Source organism: Condylura cristata, unplaced genomic scaffold, assembly GCF_000260355.1.
Source record: "Condylura cristata isolate star-nosed mole 26May11 unplaced genomic scaffold, ConCri1.0 scaffold00037, whole genome shotgun sequence".
NCBI lineage: Eukaryota > Metazoa > Chordata > Mammalia > Eulipotyphla > Talpidae > Condylura > Condylura cristata.
In genome coordinates this window covers 4,352,581-4,359,670 of record NW_004567138.1, presented here as the reverse complement: position 1 = coordinate 4,359,670, position 7,090 = coordinate 4,352,581, and the positions used below count along the sequence as shown (strand labels likewise).

The following is a 7,090-nucleotide window of genomic DNA, read 5'->3' as shown; positions in this document are numbered from 1 at the left end:
TGCTGCAAAAGGCATGTGTTTATTTTTTTTTGGTTGCTGAGTAATATTCCATTTGTATATGTAACACATCTTTTCAATCCAGCCATCTAATTTTGGGCATTTAGGTTGTTTCCATGTCTTTCCAATTGTAAATATGGCAGCACTAAACATGGGAGTTCAGGTGTCTTTTCGAATCAGTGTTTTTGTGTCTTTTGGGTACATACCTAGGAGTGGGACTGCTGGGTCATATGAAAGCTCCATGTTTACCAAAAAATTTCACTATTTTATGTTAAGACAGTTTAATGTTAATCAAGCAAAATGCATAACAGAAGCCAGAGAAGCTGGTTAAAATGTATCAGTTCATGAAACTACAGGCAAAACATTTTTACTGCTGAGCAAGTGAACATGTGTCATATTCTTTAGAGGGCAATGACTTTCAACCTATCAGATTATGCCCATTTTAAAAAAAGATTTATTTATTTATCATACAAGAACAGGGGTATAGGCCAGAGGTATGGAGAGGATTCACCAGAGATAGAGTGGGGAGCAGAATAGGCAGATCTACTGAAATACACTGCTGAGGGGAGCAGCAGGCAAGACAGGAGAGGTCTGCTGCGCCATGTGGGTCAGCTCCCTGGCCCAGGATCGAACTCTTGTGCTGCAGTGGCTGCAGATAGTTTCATAGTGCTGTGACTTAATCCTTTGCACCACCAGGGAGGCTCCTATCAAACTATGCCCATTTTTTAAACAAATATTTTGTTAAGTTACCCCTTTATTATATTTGACATGAAATTCATACAAAATATTGTCTATTTACAGACACACTATCAAAAAACCAAATAAATACAATATTCTAATTGCAATATGAAGGAAAAATAAAAGAAAGTGCACTTAATAAAGTAGTATACATTCAAATTTATAACTGTACTGGCAGGACAATGCTAGAAGACAGAATTTTTTAAGTCTTGAAGGATGTGGTAGCACATAATAGAATGTCACTTGGTAGAGAACAATAGTGGAGAAAGGGGCCTCTCTGGTGACACGAGGATGAAAGTCTCAGTGCTATTAAACTAGATTCCAGGCCAGGGAGCTGACCCACATGGCGCAGCAGACCTCTCCTGTCTCACCTGCTGCTCCCCTCAGCAGTGTATTTCAGTTCATCTGCCTGTTCTGCACCCCATTCTGTCTCTGGTGATCCTCTCACCAACCCCACCTCTGACCTACACCCCAGTTCTATAAATAAATAAATAAATAAATCTTTATTAAAAAAATCGGAATGAAGGCCCTCCCTGGTGGCGCAGCGGGTTAAAGCACAGCACTGAGAATCTAAAGCTGCTTCCGCATGAGTTTGACTCCCGCCTGCCCCGGAGGTGACCACATGGCATGGCAGACCTCTCCTGACCCGCCCGCTGCTCCCCTCAGCAGTGTACTTCGTCAATCTGCCTGTTCTGCTCCCCACTCTGTCTCTGGTGAAGCCTCTCGCCGCCCCTGAGCCTCTGGCCTGTACCCCAGTTCTGTATGCACAAATACATAAATCTTTAAAAAAAAAAAAATCGGAATGAAAAACCTATGATAGTTGTTTAGTAGAACAGGTACAGCATCTGTAAAAGACCTTCATGGCTTTTTTTTTTTTAATTTATTTATTTGTGCATACAGAACTGGGGTGCAGGCCAGAGGTTTAGGGGCGGTGAGAGGCTTCACCAGAGACAGAGTGGGGAACAGAACAGGCAGATCGACGAAGCACACTGCTGAGGGGAGCAGCGGGTGGGTCAGGAGAGGTCTGCCACGCCATGTGGTCACCTCTGGGGCAGGCGGGAATCGAACTCATGCGGAAGCGGCTTTAGATTCTCAGTGCTGTGCTTTAACCCGCTGCGCCATCAGGGAGGGCCCCCTTCATGGCTTTTCATGTCACATTTTACGTTTCATTAGAAATCTAGCTGAGATTTCCAACTTACTTTACTGCCTTTCCTACATTATTGAACTCCAGTATAAATTCATTTCAAATGAGTAAAATTCTCATTATCACGAGAACTGAAAAGAATATAAAATGTAATGTCTATTGTCAAAGTTTGGATTATGGTTATGAGTACTGCACTATTCATCTGTAGAAAGAAATAATTAGAATCTAGATGACTTCTAAAGTGCCTTCCAATTTTAATTCTCTATGACTATTATTTCTACATAGTTGAATCACTGGGAAATTAACATTGCATGATGAAATGAGGCAATTTATGATCTCAGCTACACTAAAGCTACTCTCTTTGTGGCTCAAGGTTTCTTAGAATACTGAGCTAAAAATGTAACCGCATTCTGCAACCAATGCAAACTTGTTCTAATTGATGGGAGGGGAAAAAATTCACTCCAGAGTGCCAGCAATTCCTCTGTGAGCTGGTGTGGCAGGGAGAGTCAGTGGGGTCAGTGAAGCATCAAGTTACAGACCAAATTAAAGGTCTGGAGAGGAGTGGCAGGGTCTAATCATCGCACTGCTGAGGCTGCCAGCATTGGGTCTACCAGCCTTAATCACTCACAAAGGACTTCTCTACAGAGGCAAAACAGACAGACCCAGGGCTTCAAACATCTTTTATTTTAAAAGCCTTCAGTTCCAAATAGATCTTTATGGAATTATTTCCTTGAAGTTTTTAGTTCTGTCATATTAAAATTTCCATGAAAAAGTAATCAAAACCTAATGCTTACAGTGTTCTGCCACAAAGAAAAATATTGTGGGTTTGTGTTCCTATTAAAAACATGTGTTATACATATATACATAATTATGTAAGTCCCAAACCTAGCGTACACACACACACATACACAAAAACGTTAGGAAAATAATGATAAAAGTTTCATCTACCAACAAAATTTGTAACATTATCTTGTTCTCTGTCCATAAAGCCCCTCATTAAGCCAGAGCTTGAGGTCCACAAGCTTCTCAGCATATTTCCACATAGCCTGCAAATTCTAAAACTATAAGGATGAGTTAAGGTCACTTAAATTTCACACACAGTACTTTCTGGACTTGGTTGGTTGAATCATGAGCATCTGCACTATTTTTCCTACAGAAAAGTTAATTTTAGAAAGACAGAAGAAGTTTGCCAAGAAAACAATCACATTGTCTTAATACCTAGACAGTGACTCTGTTCTTAAAAGTTCAGAATGCTTTCCAGTCTCCTACTTGTCCTTTATATCCTTGAAAGCAGGTCCAAATAGCAGGTCCCTATTTTGTAACGAGTATCCTATTGCATAAAATGTTTCATTTAGTATTGTATCTTCTCTATGGTGTTTTTAAAATTCCTCCATTCTCTTCAATTTTCCTTTTACGTTCCCTGCTACTAACACCCTGAGAGTTTGCTAGAGCACAGGTACACACGTAGATAAACAGGAAAAGCAGAAGACACTCAGCCAGAGCAAAGTGAAAGATGGAGAAACATTCGTGGTATTTGCATACTTGCGCAAAATAAAATGCAATTGATTGTGTAAATGAAAATAGTCTTCACCAACTCAGGGTAGGAGAGTTTGGTTCAAATAATTAGTTGTGTAAACAGGGTCTAAATTAATGTTTATGATTATTTCTCTTTCTAATTCTAGAGATAATAGTACATTTGGGTCTTTAGCCTTAAAAAGAACAACAAGTAAAAATGCCAGTAGTCACTGGCAGAAAATCAATCCATGCAGCCACAGTGAAGGAAGATGTTCTGATTCCTTAGAGAGCAGGCCTCAGTCCTTTCTAAGTGGTCAGAAGATCTGTGAAGGCATTATTATGTTTTTAAAATCGACACTTAAGAGCTAACTCTTTAAGAAAGGCTTTTTAAAATAGGGGCTTCTCTCCTTTCCATACCCACCATTCCAGTGAACCTTAATCCTTCCATCCCCAATGACATCGCACCAAATTCATCAGCTTGCTGGGAGCCAGTTTTCTTTACATTTTTCTTCTCTATTCATATTAATATATCCAGGGGATGCTTCCCAATAATAGGTCCCCCCTCTCCCCACTATGTGGACTTTACTTTCAAGTGATTATGAGAGAGAGCCTTTTTAGATATAGGGAAGCATGAGTGCGTACACACGTGTACACACACACACAGAGTAGACGTCTGAATCAGGATCGCTTTAAGCTGTAATAAAGTGTTAGCATCATAGTCACCCCGAAAACCGTGGTAATATACCACAGTGTTTAATGCTTGGTCAAAGTAAACCCCAAAGAACCTCAACCTCTCTTTTTCGGTGCATTTCCAAAAGATGAAGATGGCACACTTACCTTGACCTCAGTCCACATCCTATACAAAGTTAGGATAGTAAGGCTTGGGAGGGAGAGGGGCTGGCGGCGCAGAGATGTGTGTTATTTCAGCTTGGGGATCATTGCACGCTCCAGGGGAGAACCGTGCGTCTGTGTTGGCGCCATGCACCTGGACACAGTGGAGGACCTTCAGTCCACCACCACCACCCCCAAGCTGGGGTGTAGAGTTTCGGGAGCTGCCCCGGGAATGGAGAAAGTGAGAATGTCGAGAGGTGACTGAGGGCTTGCTCCCGGCGTCCACGCAGCGGGGATGGCGGAGGGTCGGAGTCCCTGGGGGCCGCCCGCCCGGGGACTCGACGCGGCGCCGGAGACCCAGGCGGGGTTCAGGGGGAGCAACGAAGGTGACAGCCTGAGAGGACGAAGCGGCCCCCGCCCGCAGCGATCGGTTGGGGGGTTTTGCCGGGGCCGGCCCCCCCCCCTTTACCTTGACCCTGGGGTGGGAGTGCGGAGCTGGGAGACCCCGAGGGGTAGGAACCCCGCGACTGCTGGCGTCCACTCCGGGGCCGCTGTCAGCACCGCCAGGCAGCGGCTGCAGGTATCAGAGGCCGGCAGGTCTCCTCGCCGGCAGCCCTCGCGTGTCTGGGCGCTCCTTCTCCTGCCCTCGCCCGGCAGCTTGCCTGCTCATCCCCTCCCCGGCCCGTTGCTCGCTCCCCTTCTCCCCCTGCTGTTTACTCCGGAGAGCAGAGCGGTGGCCCCAGTTCCAGCCTTCCCTCCCCCCGCGCTTGCACGCACACACCTCCCGGAGAAACGCTCTCTTCCTGCGAGGAGGCAGCGAGTGCGGTCCTTGAAATTCCGGGGCTGGGCGATTTCAGAAAGCCGGTTTAAAATCTGTGATCTGCCCAATGAGCTTCGAGGTCAGCCTCCGTGATCCTCAGCCGCAACATCACTTAACAATTGATATTCATGATGAAGATCGTGCCCCCGAGGCTTCCCTGCCCGTCATTTTAATGTCCCCAAAAAGCACTCCTTCCATTTTATTGTTTTGAAAAATGTACACGTCCTTGCTAGTTCAACTCAGATTGCCAGACGTTAGATTGGTCTTGAGAGGGATGTGTTCAGATGGACAAGACAGGGCGAGTCTCTTTTGCCAACATTGTCAATACCTGCCACCTGTCAGGGCCCCAAGGCAGAACAAGAGCAGTTAATTACAGTCTGGTTGGGGTTACTGGCATGCCCCAGCCTCGGTCCTCTCGAAGGAGGGCGCAGTTCTGAAAGCAAAGTTCTGGAAAGGAGCTAGTGGACATAATCAAGAAGAGTGTCAATAGCCAGTCAACAAGCAATGGGCAGGGCAAATCCTCCCGAATAATGTGAAAGAGAAGGACAAAGGGGAAGGATCCGTTTCAGACACCTCTTAACACTAAAACGTTGTAGCTGGAAGTGATTTAATCCTTGCTGGGAATGTGGAAAGTGAGTTACTTACTGATTCCTTCCTTTACCCATCGATATATATTTATGTAGTGTAGCATTAGTCATAGTCTCATCCATTAAAAGATGCTTGGAATTAACTTGAGAAGCGACCAGTTGATAACTGAACCCTAGTACATGCAAATTCTACTAGTCTCCATATTCATTCCTATCAATTTTTTCTAAATCTGTTCACAACTTTCTAAGTTGGGGGGGGTAGGGAATGAATACTTTCTAGGGTTGTCAGGGTTCTTTCCTGCCTAGGTAGATATAGAAAGATCAACTCATCAACCAAGCTGTTGCAACTGAAAAGACCAGTTAGGTGGCATAGGAAGAGGGGGTGGGACTAGTATTCTTATTCATTCTCCGCACAGTGGGAACTGCTGGGTGGTAGGAATAAAAGTTAACAAAATCGGTAACATCCCTACCTCCATCAAGTTGAACTGGGAGATAAACAAATAAACAGCGTGTTTGCACACAGAGGGTGTAGGCAAGCCGAGAGAAAGTTGCTTTTAAACTGAAACCTGGAGAGTGAGATGTCCTTTGCTCAAGGACAGGAGAGCTGGAGGAGTATTAGTGTTTTTTTTTTTTTGGGGGGGAGGGGTATCATGGAGGGAAAGCCAAAGGTAAGAAAGGACGATTTCAGAGAATTTAAAGCAATTCCTTATTCCTGGAGTAAGGGGGTGGCAGTGGAAGTGGTTGCAGACGAAAATTCAAGAAACAAGGTGAAAGAGGAAAGCAAAGGTCAGCTTCTGTAGAATCTCCTGGAATCTTCTGGGCCATGTAAAAAATCTTACTCTATGCCTCAGATAATGGAAAGGCCCTTAAATGCTATGACCAAGTCAGACTTTTGCTTTGATAAAGACTTCTAGTGTTAAGAGGAAAACAAAGGATGGGAGGTAGAGATGAGAGGGAGTAATGGAATCAGAGGCATGAGCTCACCAACCCAGCTTAGGGATCCCCAGCCTTTGTGGAATCTAAATTCAGTCCCATTACAAGTCCCTAGAGAGATAAACCTTCCCAGGAGGGAAGAGAATCGGTGGTGGTAAACAAACTGAGAAACAAAAGAGGTATACAGAAATGAGAGATGAGAAAATGGTTGGTTTGCAGACACATGGTATGGGGTGGAGAGGAAATGGGATAAAATCTGAGGTAGGAAGAGGAGACTGTGGTGATGGCACATGGGTGAGTTGGTGGTGGGAAGCCCACAGGGATTATAACTGAGATGGAAAAATGTACAAAATGAAGAATGATGTAAAAAATAAAGTTAAAAAAGAAAATGGTTGGCTTGGGGTGTTTTTAAATATTCCTTACAAAACATTTTCTATAGCACCTCTAATCCATGTAGTTCAATAAGAAAAAGATTGATTTGTAACCAAGTCATGGAATAAGATAGAAGGAAAATTTAACTCACAG

General features: G+C 44.1%; 1 protein-coding gene across 1 annotated transcript in view; it reads right to left on the bottom strand.

The window, feature by feature from the left end:
* The window catches only part of RNF144B (ring finger protein 144B), a 170,628-nt gene extending 165,756 nt beyond the window's left edge, over window positions 1–4,872 (bottom strand). Inside the window, exon 1 of the mRNA XM_004693310.2 lies at window positions 4,695–4,872. The gene's annotated coding sequence lies outside the window, so the exon portion shown is untranslated. The remainder of the gene's footprint in view (window positions 1–4,694) is intronic.
* Between the last annotated feature and the right edge of the window lie 2,218 nt (window positions 4,873–7,090).